Genomic DNA, 14,819 nt, shown 5'->3' on the forward strand with positions numbered 1-14,819 from the left:
ACAGGGTGTTACGGCACCAAGTCAATGTGGAGGCTATATACAGGGTGTTACGGTACCGAGTCAATGTGGAGGCTATATACAGGTGGTACCAGTACAGAGTCAATGTGGAGGCTATATACAGGGGATACCGGTACAGAGTCAATGTGGAGGCTATATACAGGTGGTACCGGTACAGAGTCAATGTGGAGGCTATATACAGGGGATACCGGTACAGAGTCAATGTGGAGGCTATATACAGGTGGTACCGGTACAGAGTCAATGTGGAGGCTATATACAAAGTGGTACCAGTACAGAGTCAATGTGGAGGCTATATACAGGGGGTACTGGTACAGAGTCAATGTGGAGGCTATATACAGGTGGTACCGGTACAGAGTCAATGTGGAGGCTATATACAGGGGGTATTGGTACAGAGTCAATGTGGAGGCTATATACAGGTGGTACCAGCCAAGAGTCAATGTGGAGGCTATATACAGGGTGTTACGGTACCGAGTCAATGTGGAGGCTATATACAGGTGGTACCAGTACCGAGTCAGTGCGGAGGCTATATACAGGGGGTACCGGTACAGAGTCAATGTGGAGGCTATATACAGGGGGTACCTGTACAGAGTCAATGTGGAGGCTATATACAGGTGGTACCAGTACCGAGTCAATGTGGAGGCTGTCTACAGGGGGTACCTGTACAGAGTCAATGTGGAGGCTATATACAGGTGGTACCGATACCGAGTCAATGTGGAGGCTATATACAGGGTGTTACGGCACCGAGTCAATGTGGAGGCTATATACAGGGTGTTACGGTACCGAGTCAATGTGGAGGCTATATACAGGGTGTACCGATACCGAGTCAATGTGGAGGCTATATACAGGTGGTACCGGTACAGAGTCAATGTGGAGGCTATATACAGGGGGTATTGGTACAAAGTCAATGTGGAGGCTATATACAGGTGGTACCAGCCAAGAGTCAATGTGGAGGCTATATATAGGGTGTTACGGTACCGAGTCAATGTGGAGGCTATATACAGGTGGTACCAGTACCGAGTCAGTGTGGAGGCTATATACAGGGGGTACCGGTACAGAGTCAATGTGGAGGCTATATACAGGGGGTACCTGTACAGAGTCAATGTGGAGGCTATATACAGGTGGTACCAGTACCGAGTCAATGTGGAGGCTGTCTACAGGAGGTACCGATACCGAGTCAATGTGGAGGCTATATACAGGGTGTTATGGCACCGAGTCAATGTGGAGGCTATATACAGGGTGTTACGGTACCGAGTCAATGTGGAGGCTATATACAGGGTGTACCGATACCGAGTCAATGTGGAGGCTATATACAGGTGGTACCGATACAGAGTCAATGTGGAGGCTATATACAGGTGGTACCGGTACAGACTGAATGTGGAGGCTATATACAGGTGGTACCAGTACAGAGTCAATGTGGAGGCTATATACAGGGGATACCGGTACAGAGTCAATGTGGAGGCTATATACAGGTGGTACCGGTACAGAGTCAATGTGGAGGCTATATACAAAGTGGTACCAGTACAGAGTCAATGTGGAGGCTATATACAGGTGGTACCGGTACAGAGTGAATGTGGAGGCTATATACAGGGTACCAGTACAGAGTCAATGTGGAGGCTATATACAGGGTGTACTGGTACCGAGTAAATGTGGAGGCTATATACAGGGGGTACCGGTACCGAGTCAATGTGGAGGCTATATACAGGGGGTACCAGTACAGAGTCAATGTGGAGGCTATATACAGGGGGTACCGGTACAGAGTCAATGTGGAGGCTATATACAGGGTGTTAAGTTGCAGAGTCAATGTGGAGGCTATATACAGGGTGTTAAGTTGCAGAGTCAATGTGGAGGCTATATACAGGGGGTACCGGTACAGAGTCAATGTGCGGGGATACCGGTTAGTCGAGGTAATTTGTAAAGTGACTATGCATAGATAATAACCAGAAAGTAGCAGCAGTGTAAATAAAAGGAGGAGGGTAAATGGAAATTGTCCAGGTGGCCATTTGATTAGTTCAGTTGTTCAGCAGTCTTGGGGTATAAGCTGTTAAGGAGCCTTTTGCTCCAAGACTTGGCGCTCCGGTACCGCTTGCCGTGCGGTAGCAGAGAGAACAGTCTATGACTTGGGTGACTGGAGTCTTTGACAATTTTTCGGGCCTTCCTCTGACACCACCTAGTATATAGGTGGTCCCAGTGATATACTGGGCCGTACTCCCCATAGCGCATTACGGCCAGAGGCCGAGCAGTTGCCATACCAGGCGGTAATGCAACCGGTAAGGACGCTCTCGATGGTGCAGCTGTACAACTTTTTGAGGATCTGGGGACCCATGCCAAATCTTTTCAGTCTCCTGAGGGGGTAAAGGTGTTGTAGTGCTTTCTTCACAACTGTCTTGGTGTATTTGGACCATGATAGTTTGTTGGTGATGTGGACAACAAGGAACTTGAAACTCTCGACCATCAGCTCCACTTCAGACCCTTCGATGTTAATAGGGGCCTGTTTGGCCCTCCTTTTCCTATAGTCCACACTACAGTCCTATAGTCCACCACAGCTCCTTTGTCTTGATCACGTTGAGGGAGAGGTTGTTGTCCTGGCAACACATGGCCAGATCTCTGACCACCTCCCTATAGGTTGTCGCGTTGTTGTCAGTGATCAGGCCTACCACAGTTGTGTCATCGGCAAACTTAATGATGGTGTTGGAGTCGTGCCTGGCCGTGTAGTCATGACTGAACAGGGAGTACTAGAGGGGACAAAGCATGCACCCCTGAGGGATCCCCGGCTTGAGGATCAGCATGGCGGATGTGTTGTTAGAGATTGCATCATCTGTGGATCTATTAGGGAGGTATGCAAATCGGAGTGGGTCTAGGGTTTCTGGGATAATGGTGTTGATGTAAGCCATGACCAGCCTTTCAAAGCACTTCATGGCTACAGATGTGAGTGCTACGGGTCTGTAGTCATTTAGGCAGGTTACCTTAGTGTTCTTGGGCACAGGTGGTCTGCTTGAAACATGTTGGTATTACAGACTCAGTAAGGGAGAGGTTGAAAATGTCAGTGAAGACACTTTCAGTTGGTTAGCACATTCTTGGAGTACACGTCCTGGTAATCCGTCTAGGCCCTGCGGCCTTGTGAATGTTGACCTGTTTCAAAGTCTTACATCGGCCGCCGAGAGCATGATCACACAGATGTCCAGAACAGCTGATGCTCTCATGTATGTTTCAGTGTTACTTGCCTTGAAGCTAGCATAGAAGTAATTTTGTTATTCTGGTAGGCTTGTGTCACTGGGCAGCTCTCGGCTGTGCTTTTCTTTGTAGTCTGTAATAGTTTGCAAGCCGTGCCACATCTGACGAGCATCCAAGCCGGTGTAGTACGATTCGATCTTTAAAAAACCACAATAACATAAAAAAGTGGAACGGGTTTTTTTTGTTGCAAAAAAAAAATGTCCAAATGACATCAGTTTTACCTGTTGTTAGGAAAAATAAAGCGTTTCTGATAAGACTTCAGTTCGGCTTCGATACACATTTTTGTGGACGAATCACTATCTGCTTTTATGGCGCTTTTATGATGAATCCAGCACATTTACAGATTATATCTGACTGAGCATTCTCTCAAGATGCAGAAACAAACCAATCATATTTGTCCACTCCTTTTCCCAAGTCCTAATTTTGTGTACCGTTTTACTGCTTAATTCTGCAGGAGTTATTTTAAAGGCTATGCGAGAGGTTATAGACCTACAATCAGTCCAGATTTCAGTTTCCATTTAGCATATCTAAACAGTATAGGCTACAGTTCCCTTGAAATGCCATAGGTCTATTTGATGTCCAAGTCATCTTGTGACTCTAATTTGTATAGTGCCTCACAATGATCACAGGTAAAGTAGCTGGCACTGCTACCATCCTCTTTTATTTTCCCTAATGGTCTTTGAAGCATGTCTACATACAGTGGGGCAAAAAAAGTATTTAGTCAGCCACCAATTGTGCAAGTTCTCCCACTTAAAAAGATGAGAGAGGCCTGTGATTTTCATCATAGGTACACTTCAACTATGACAGACAAAATGAGAAAAGAAAATCCAGAAAATCACATTGTAGGATTTTTAATGAATTTATTTGCAAATGATGGTGGAAAATAAGTATTTGGTCACCTACAAACAAGCCAGATTTCTGTCTCTCTCTTGCCACGGACATCGCTCATCCATATAATTATATGCGCATATTCTAATTCATCCCTTTACATTTGTGTGGATAAGGTTGTCGTTGTGAATTTGATAGAATATTTGTTTAGATATTACTGCACGGTCTGGAACTAGAAGCATAAGCATTTCGTAACACAAGCATTAACATCTGCTAACCATGTGTATGTGACCAATAAAATGTGAGTCAAATTTGATTAGAAAATTTGATTTGACGCTGTTCATCAAATCCTTTTCCGAAACATTACTTTTCCGGGCCTCCCTGCTCTTCATTTTCATCTCTCCTTTTGCAGCTTGTGTTTTATTGAATTACATTTTGACAGTGTCACTTTGTCTACCAGTTTCCAAAATCATTATTTGGCGATTTGGTGCGTACAGCTTAGCCCTAAAGTTTAGGTTAATGCAGTAAGACCAGAAACCCTGAAATAATGAAAGAACAATCTCTGTGTAAAAGCAGCACTTGTCATGACACAGCTCTGGCCAGGGCCTAACTTTGGTTTCAGATGTGTTATCCTGTCACTACAGTGGTTTCAGAGGAGTTATCCTGTCACTACAGTGGTTTCAGAGGTGTTATCCTGTCAGATGTGTTATCCTGTCACTACAGTGGTTTCAGAGGTGTTATCCTGTCAGATGTGTTATCCTGTCACTACAGTGGTTTCAGAGGTGTTATCCTGTCAGATGTGTTATCCTGTCACTACAGTGGTTTCAGAGGTGTTATCCTGTCAGATGTGTTATCCTGTCACTACAGTGGTTTCAGAGGTGTTATCCTGTCACTACAGTGGTTTCAGAGGTGTTATCCTGTCACTACAGTGGTTTCAGAGGTGTTATCCTGTCACTACAGTGGTTTCAGAGGTGTTATCCTGTCACTACAGTGGTTTCAGAGGTTTTATCCTGTCACTACAGTGGTTTCAGAGGCGTTATCCTGTCACTACAGTGGTTTCAGAGGTGTTATCCTGTCACTACAGTGGTTTCAGATGTGTTATCCTGTCACTACAGTGGTTTCAGAGGTGTTATCCTGTCACTACAGTGGTTTCAGAGGTGTTATCCTGTCACTACAGTGGTTTCAGAGGTGTTATCCTGTCACTACAGTGGTTTCAGAGGTGTTATCCTGTCAGATGTGTTATCCTGTCACTACAGTGGTTTCAGAGGTGTTATCCTGTCACTACAGTGGTTTCAGAGGTGTTATCCTGTCACTAGTGGTTTCAAATGTGTTATCCTGTCACTACAGTGGTTTCAAAGGTGTTATCCTGTCACTACAGTGGTTTCAGAGGTGTTATCCTGTCACTACAGTGGTTTCAGAGGTGTTATCCTGTCACTACAGTGGTTTCAGAGGTGTTATCCTGTCACTACAGTGGTTTCAGAGGTGTTATCCTGTTACTACAGTGGTTTCAGATGTGTTATCCTGTCACTACAGTGGTTTCAGATGTGTTATCCTGTCACTACAGTGGTTTCAGAGGTGTTATCCTGTCAGATGTGTTATCCTGTCACTACAGTGGTTTCAGAGGTGTTATCCTGTCACTACAGTGGTTTCAGATGTGTTATCCTGTCAGATGGGTTATCCTGTCACTACAGTGGACATTTCTCTCTGTGGCCCTCTGTTCAGAGATGGCAGGCAAATCACACTTCAGGCAAAAACCTACATTTACATATTTCCTGTAAACACATGGAAAGCGTTGTTTTTCTTTCTTCCCAATGTCACATTATGCAAATTACCTTGACCCAGATATTATAGGGCTACGAAAGCCCAAACTTCATTTATAGCTTCAAATACCATTAGGGAAATTAAAACGATTACGTTTATGTACTGACAGTATCTTCAACATCAACACAGCAGCACTGAGCCCTGCACAGATCCACTGTGGAGAGATTTCCATCAACATTAGGGATAAATGCAGAGGAAGAGTAGCTCCACTCCACACTGACTGAGTACTGGGACATCATGCAGAGGAAGAGCAGCTTCACTGGGCTCCTCATCACTGCTCTGTGTGCAGTGGTCTCCTGTTGTCTGAACAAACAGTTCCACTTTGTGAATGAAGGAGGAAAGACCTGGGAAAAGGCTCAGCAGTACTGCAGAGAGAAGTACATTGACCTGGCCTTCATCAGCAACCAAGACGAAGTAGATGAGTTCAATAACATATCAACAACGGATTATGTTTGGATTGGTCTGTACAGAGATCCCTCTCCCCCAAGGGAGTGGAAGTGGTCTGGAGGGTGGAACTCATCATTTAGGTTTTGGGAGAAAGGCCAGCCAAACAATCTCAATGGCATCCAGAACTGTGTCGATGTGAAGAACCATGAGATGAATGATAAGCAATGCACTGAAAAATATTTATTCTTGTGCTTTGATCTGAACGTGGTCCTGGTGAAGGAGAACAAGACGTGGGAGGAGGCTCTGGAGCACTGCAGGAAGCACTACACTGACCTCACCAGCCTGCTGTCGGAGAATGAGCAGCTCCTCGTCCAGAGAATGATGAATTCAAAGGGGGCCCAGACGGACCATGTGTGGACGGGACTGCGCTTCCTGGCCAGCGAGTGGCTGTGGGTGAACGGGGACCCCCTGGAGTATCAGGCCTGGACCGGGGGGAGGCTGCCCCACTGCCCCGCCCAACACCTCCGCTGTGGGACCCTGGCCAGAGAGGGAGAGCTTTGGGGAACCAGGGACTGTGAGGAGAGAAGGAACTTCCTCTGCTCCAAATTAGTGACTCCTAGAGGAGACAGGCATGTATGCATGTGGTGATAACTGAAGTAAAAACGTATGAAAGATCAATATTTACTAGAGCAATAATTTGCATTTAAACACTATTTAACCAGAAAAACCTCTTTCCCAAGGTGTGTTCTCTGTTTGACTATATCTATTCACACTGCATTTTAAACTAAATGTTCATTAAACCTGTAGTGATTAAAATATTGAACATTTTACTCTATACTGTTGTAGCAAATGTAGAATAGTTAGCAGGTACTGTACAACCAACTCTGTTCTACTGTAATAAACACTGTTAGGAAGAGTCATCTTTCTGTCTTCATCATTTGATTCATAGCTAAGGAATACAGTAATACACACTGTTAGGAAGAGTCATCTTTCTGTCTTCATCATTTGATTCATAGCTAAGGAATACAGTAATACACACTGTTAGGAAGAGTCATCTTTCTGTCTTCATCACTTGATTCATAGCTAAGGAATACAGTAATACACACTGTTAGGAAGAGTCATCTTTCTGTCTTCATCATTTGATTCATAGCTAAGGAATACAGTAATACACACTGTTAGGAAGAGTCACCTGTCTGTCTTCATCATTTGATTCATAGCTAAGGAATACAGTAATACACACTGTTAGGAAGAGTCACCTGTCTGTCTTCATCATTTGATTCATAGCTAAGGAATACAGTAATACACACTGTTAGGAAGAGTAATCTTTCTGTCTTCATCATTTGATTCATAGCTAAGGAATACAGTAATACACTGTTAGGAAGAGTAATCTTTCTGTCTTCATCATTTGATTCATAGCTAAGGAATACAGTAATACACACTGTTAGGAAGAGTCATCTTTCTGTCTTCATCATTTGATTCATAGCTAAGGAATACAGTAATACACACTGTTAGGAAGAGTAATCTTTCTGTCTTCATCATTTGATTCATAGCTAAGGAATACAGTAATACACACTGTTAGGAAGAGTCCTCTTTCTGTCTTCATCATTTGATTCATAGCTAAGGAATACAGTAATACACACTGTTAGGAAGAGTCACCTGTCTGTCTTCATCATTTGATTCATAGCTAAGGAATACAGTAATACACACTGTTAGGAAGAGTCATATCTTCATCATTTGATTCATAGCTAAGGAATACAGTAATACACACTGTTAGGAAGAGTCATATCTTCATCATTTGATTCATAGCTAAGGAATACAGTAATACACACTGTTAGGAAGAGTCATATCTTCATCATTTGATTCATAGCTAAGGAATACAAATCACTTTTTAGAAAGTCTAAAGTATCTTTTTTTCTGCATGTTCCTGTAAGAGATGATTTTAGGAGGATGATAAAGGAGGAAACCGGTACTAAGTCATGTCAGGAAGTTAAACACAGAGTCCTTCTGAAACCACGAGGAAATCAACATGATGGCTAAAAATTTAGGCCGACATTATCGTTGCGTCTATTACAGGTATTAGTTGAAGCTCAGTGTTAAATTCAAATCTCCCTACAATCATACCTAAGCCAATATGACACCAATTTCGATTAAAATTCGCAAATACCCCCCCTAACTAGCTCTATGGTGGTATTCAAGCTGAGGTTAATCCATAAATGCAAGCAGATGTATTGATTAGCCTGTTAGCTAACTAGCTAATGTTAGCTTGCTTGTACAAAGTCCAGTGGTTAGCCTCAGTAGCTAGCTAGTCAGTCAGCTGAAAGCTAGCTAGCTAGCTATCAAACAGGCAAATAAAGATAGCTAGACAATACATGTACATTTTGTTTTAATTAATTAGGTAGCACGCTAACTAGTTAATGTTATACCAGTCAGATGAGAGCTAACGTTGGCTAGGTAGCTAACCAACAAACAAGGAAAGCTAGCTATATTTGGCCAATTTCATATTAGGCTGAAGTCATCATGTGTAAACTGTTGATGTAGACACATGCATGTAATTGGAGCACAAACAAACATGCACAAATAAGATAGCGAACATCCTTGGCTGCTATGATAGCCAGTTAACGTTAACTAGCTAGGTAACGTTAACTAACGTGTATGGCCAGTTCATGCACCACAATATATCATACTTTCTTACAAATAAAAAACATAGCTAGTTAACAGCATCACTGTTTCAAACATGTAGAATACAATCCAGCTCCTGCCTTGTCATTATCATGATCCACATTTGTGCTGACTGAATAACACAGTGTCACGTTACTGTTCAGTGTTCAGGGGTGGTAGATGCTGCACCACCCAGGTAAAACAACACCAGAATCATTAAGGGGGTTAGATTCATCTGGCCCGGGTACCGTGTCGGCATGTTTTGCCCTGGCTAAAAATGTATCGCATTCGATTCGGAACTGGGCTGCCACCGGAAGTGAGCCTGGTTTCCTCTCGGTCTGGTGGCGAAGTCGGCTCAAAACAAAAGTGAGGTAATTAAGCACGTGTGGTAATGAGAAGTGGTGTAAAGTACTTACGTTAAAAATAATTTAAAGTGCTACTTAAGTCATTTTTTTTGGGGGGGGGGGGGGGGGGTATCTGTACATTATTATTTATATTTTTGACAACGTTTACTTTTACTTCACTACATTCCTAAAGAAAATAATTTACTTTTTACTTTACATTTTCCATGACTTGGTAGAGCATGGGTGGAACAGGCATTGTTGTCCTCATGTGAATTTCCTTTATTTTTCGGCTTCAGACCAATGCCTTTTCTCACTTAAAATGTTTTTTGTTTTTTAATCTTGGACTTCTTTCTTTAATTACTGACAGTATCTTCAACAGCAGCACTGAGCCCTGCACAGATCCCCTGTGGAGAGATTTCCATCAACATTTTGGATACAATTTATTTTGGACCACATTTTGGATAAAGTTTATTTTGGACCATTGGACTGTGATAGATTGTCCATGTGTCTCGGGCAACACTTTACTTTATAGATACAGGCCTTGTTTTACAGCTGTTATTCCAGGTTGAGAAAGAGCAGTGTGTGTTTTTTTTATGTGTTTTTAAGGAATATTTATTTGTTTGTTCATTTGTGTACAACAACATAAAAGCTATCTAATTGGTTGCCAGTGTGTAGGTGAGCTAACGAAGAGTTCTAATTCGTGAGTTTGGTGAACAGGTGAGTTAAGGAATCCACTCTGATTGGTGGGCTGGGATCAGTATAAAGTATATATGGTGGTCATAAGAGCAGCAGCAGGCTCAACTCCACTCCACACTGACTGAGTACTGGTACATCATGCAGAGGAAGAGCAGCTCCACTCCACACTGACTGAGTACTGGGACATCATGTAGAGGAAGAGTAGCTCCACTCCACACTGACTGAGTACTGGGACATCATGCAGAGGAAGAGTAGCTCCACGCCACACTGACTGAGTACTGGGACATCATGCAGAGGAAGAGCAGCTCCACTCCACACTGACTGAGTACTGGGACATCATGCAGAGGAAGAGTAGCTCCACGCCACACTGACTGAGTACTGGGACATCATGCAGAGGAAGAGTAGCTCCACTCCACACTGACTGAGTACTGGGACATCATGTAGAGGAAGAGCAGCTCCACTGGGCTCCTCATCACTGCTCTGTGTGCAGCGGTCTCTGATCTGCTGCCAGAAGACAGGTGCTCTATAGTGCTGACTGCTGGCAGAAGACAGGTGCTCTATAGTGCTGACTGCTGGCAGAAGACAGGTACTCTATAGTTCTGACTGCTGGCAGAAGACAGGTGCTCTATAGTTCTGACTGCTGGCAGAAGACAGGTGCTCTATAATGCTGACTACTGGCAGGAGACAGGTGCTCTATAGTTCTGACTGCTGGTAGAAGACAGGTGCTCTATAGTTCTGACTGCTGGCAGGAGACAGGTGCTCTATAGTTCTGACTGCTGGTAGAAGACAGGTGCTCTATAGTGCTGACTGCTGGCAGAAGACAGGTACTCTATAGTTCTGACTGCTTGCAGAAGACAGGTGCTCTATAGTTCTGACTGCTGGCAGAAGACAGGTGCTCTATAATGCTGACTACTGGCAGGAGACAGGTGCTCTATAGTTCTGACTGCTGGTAGAAGACAGGTGCTCTATAGTGCTGACTGCTGGCAGAAGACCGGTGCTCTATAGTTCTGACTGCTGGCAGAAGACAGGTGCTCTATAGTGCTGACTGCTGGCAGAAGACAGGTGCTCTATAGTGCTGACTGCTGGCAGAAGACAGGTGCTCTATAGTGCTGACTGCTGGCAGAAGACAGGTGCTCTATAGTTCTGACTGCTGCCAGAAGACAGGTGCTCTATAGTGCTGACTGCTGGCAGAAGACAGGTGCTCTATAGTTCTGACTGCTGCCAGAAGACAGGTGCTCTATAGTGCTGACTGCTGGCAGAAGACAGGTGCTCTATAGTTCTGACTGCTGGCAGAAGACAGGTGCTCTATAGTTCTGACTGCTGGCAGAAGACAGGTGCTCTATAGTTCTGACTGCTGGCAGAAGACAGGTGCTCTATAATGCTGACTGCTGGCAGAAGACAGGTGCTCTATAATGCTGACTGCTGGCAGAAGACAGGTGCTCTATAATGCTGACTGCTGGCAGAAGACAGGTGCTCTATAGTGCTGACTGCTGGCAGGAGACAGGTGCTCTATAGTGCTGACTGCTGGCAGAAGACAGGTGCTCTATAGTGCTGACTGCTGGCAGAAGACAGGTGCTCTATAGTTCTGACTGCTGGCAGAAGACAGGTGCTCTATAATGCTGACTGCTGGCAGAAGACAGGTGCTCTATAGTTCTGACTGCTGGCAGAAGACAGGTGCTCTATAGTGCTGACTGCTGGCAGAAGACAGGTGCTCTATAGTGCTGACTGCTGGCAGAAGACAGGTGCTCTATAGTTCTGACTGCTGGCAGAAGACAGGTGCTCTATAGTGCTGACTGCTGGCAGAAGACAGGTGCTCTATAGTGCTGACTGCTGGCAGAAGACAGGTACTCTATAGTGCTGACTGCTGGCAGAAGACAGGTGCTCTATAGTGCTGACTGCTGGCAGAAGAGAGAACAGCACCTTGATCAATGGTTTGATCCTCTTGTCCAGTAACAATCTCTCAGCACTTCATGTGATCTGAAATCATTTGTTAAAACTAGCCTACTCAATACGGTGGTAGCTCCACATTGTCCTCTGGTCAGCTTGGTGGCATGTCCACCATATTTCTTTAAAAACCTACCCATTCTTTTTAGAAGTGTCTTAGCCGGGCGAAAGAGCAATGGAGTTCAATCAAGCATCCATCCAAATGTCAAGGGTCTATTAATTTTCTCTCTGAATAATAAACAACATCCTATAATAGATAGGAGAGTGGAACATGTCTACCTACGAACAGCAACAGTTAACCCATGTTCCACATTCACATCAATGAATCAGCAGTATCACAGGTCTAACACTATAGACTTGATTGGTCAGCATATAGGGACTTCATTGGTCAGCATATAATCTCGTCACCCATGACCAAATCTCAGCTGTCTGTCACGAGTAACCATCAGTATACTGACTTCATTGCTCAAAAGGCATACTTGCTTTCTTCTCTAAATATTTGCGAAGTCAGAGTGAAATAAAGGCTTTTTTAGAGAAGTGAGTCACGTTTGTTGAGTCATTGAGGCTAATAGGTTACAAGACATAATGTCCCCACATGATTTAGCTATTGATTATGTAACATCTATTCAAACCACAGGTTCTAGGTTCATGTACAGTGGGGCAAAAAAAGTATTTAGTCAGCCACCAATTGTGCAAGTTCTCCCACTTAAAAGGATGAGAGAGGCCTGTAGTTTTCATCATAGGTACACTTCAACTCTGACAGACAAAATGAGGGGGAAAAAATCCTGAAAATCACATTGTCAAAAATCAAATCAAATTTATTTATATAGCCCTTCGTACATCAGCTGATATCTCAAAGTGCTGTACAGAAACCCAGCCTAAAACCCCAAACAGCAAGCAATGCAGGTGGAGAAGCACGGTGGCTAGGAAAAACTCCCTAGAAAGGCCAATACCTAGGAAGAAACCTAGAAAGGAACCAGGCTATGTGGGGTGGCCAGTCCTCTTCTGGCTGTGCCGGGTGGAGATTATAACAGAACATGGTCAAGATGTTCAATGTTCATAAATGACCAGCATGGTCGAATAATAATAAGGCAGAACAGTTGAAACTAGAGCAGCAGCACAGTCAGGTGGAAGTTGAAACTGGAGCAGCAGCATGGCCAGGTAGACTGGGGACAGCAAGGAGTCATCATGTCAGGTAGTCCTGGGGCATGGTCCTAGGGCTCAGGTCAGTTGAAACTGGAACAGCAGCATGGCCAGGTGGACTGGGGACAGCAAGGAGTCATCATGTCAGGTAGTCCTGGGGCATGGTCCTAGGGCTCAGGTCCTCCGAGAGAGAGAAAGAAAGAGAGAAGGAGAGAATTAGAGAACGCACACTTAGATTCACACAGGACACCGAATAGGACAGGAGAAGTACTCCAGATATAACAAACTGACCCCAGCCCCCCGACACATAAACTACTGCAGCATAAATACTGGAGGCTGAGACAGGAGGGGTCAGGAGACACTGTGGCCCCATCCGAGGACACCCCCGGACAGGGCCAAACAGGAAGGATATAACCCCACCCACTTTGCCAAAGCACAGCCCCCACACCACTAGAGGGATATCTTCAACCACCAACTTACCGTCCTGAGACAAGGCTGAGTATAGCCCACAAAGATCTCCGCCACGGCACAACCCAAGGGGGGGGGGGGGCGCCAACCCAGACAGGATGACCACAACAGTGAATCAACCCACTCAGGTGACGCACCCCCTCCAGGGACGGCATGAGAGAGCCCCAGCAAGCCAGTGACTCAGCCCCTGTAATAGGGTTAGAGGCAGAGAATCCCAGTGGAAAGAGGGGAACCGGCCAGGCAGAGACAGCAAGGGCGGTTCGTTGCTCCAGAGCCTTTCCGTTCACCTTCCCACTCCTGGGCCAGACTACACTCAATCATATGACCCACTGAAGAGATGAGTCTTCAGTAAAGACTTAAAGGTTGAGACCGAGTTTGCGTCTCTGACATGGGTAGGCAGACCGTTCCATAAAAATGGAGCTCTATAGGAGAAAGCCCTGCCTCCAGCTGTTTGCTTAGAAATTCTAGGGACAATTAGGAGGCCTGCGTCTTGTGACCGTAGCGTACGTATAGGTATGTACGGCAGGACCAAATCAGAGAGATAGGTAGGAGCAAGCCCATGTAATGCTTTGTAGGTTAGCCTATCACTTCCTACAACACAACAGTGCCTTCACATAGGCAGGGCTGAGGTCCTATCACTTCCTACAACACAACAGTGCCTTCACATAGGCAGGGCTGAGGTCCTATCACTTCCTACAACACAACAGTGCCTTCACATAGGCAGGGCTGAGGTCCTATCACTTCCTACAGCACAACAATGCCTTCACATAGGCAGGGCTGAGGTCCTATCACTTCCTACAACACAACAGTGCCTTCACATAGGCAGGGCTGAGGTCCTATCACTTCCTACAACACAACAGTGCCTTCACATAGGCAGGGCTGAGGTCCTATCACTTCCTACAGCACAACAGTGCCTTCACATATGCAGGGCTGAGGTCCTATCACTTCCTACAACACAACAGTGCCTTCACATAGGCAGGGCTGAGGTCCTATCACTTCCTACAACACAACAGTGCCTTCACATAGGCAGGGCTGAGGTCCTATCACTTCCTACAACACAACAGTGCCTTCACATAGGCAGGGCTGAGGTCCTATCACTTCCTACAACACAACAGTGCCTTCACATAGGCAGGGCTAAGGTCCTATACTTCCTACAACACAACAGTGCCTTCACATATGCAGGGCTGAGGTCCTATCACTTCCTACAACACAACAGTGCCTTCACATAGGCAGGGCTGAGGTCCTATACTTCCTACAACACAACAGTGCCTTCACATAGGC

Source organism: Oncorhynchus kisutch, unplaced genomic scaffold, assembly GCF_002021735.2.
Source record: "Oncorhynchus kisutch isolate 150728-3 unplaced genomic scaffold, Okis_V2 scaffold2951, whole genome shotgun sequence".
NCBI classification, from domain to species: domain Eukaryota; kingdom Metazoa; phylum Chordata; class Actinopteri; order Salmoniformes; family Salmonidae; genus Oncorhynchus; species Oncorhynchus kisutch.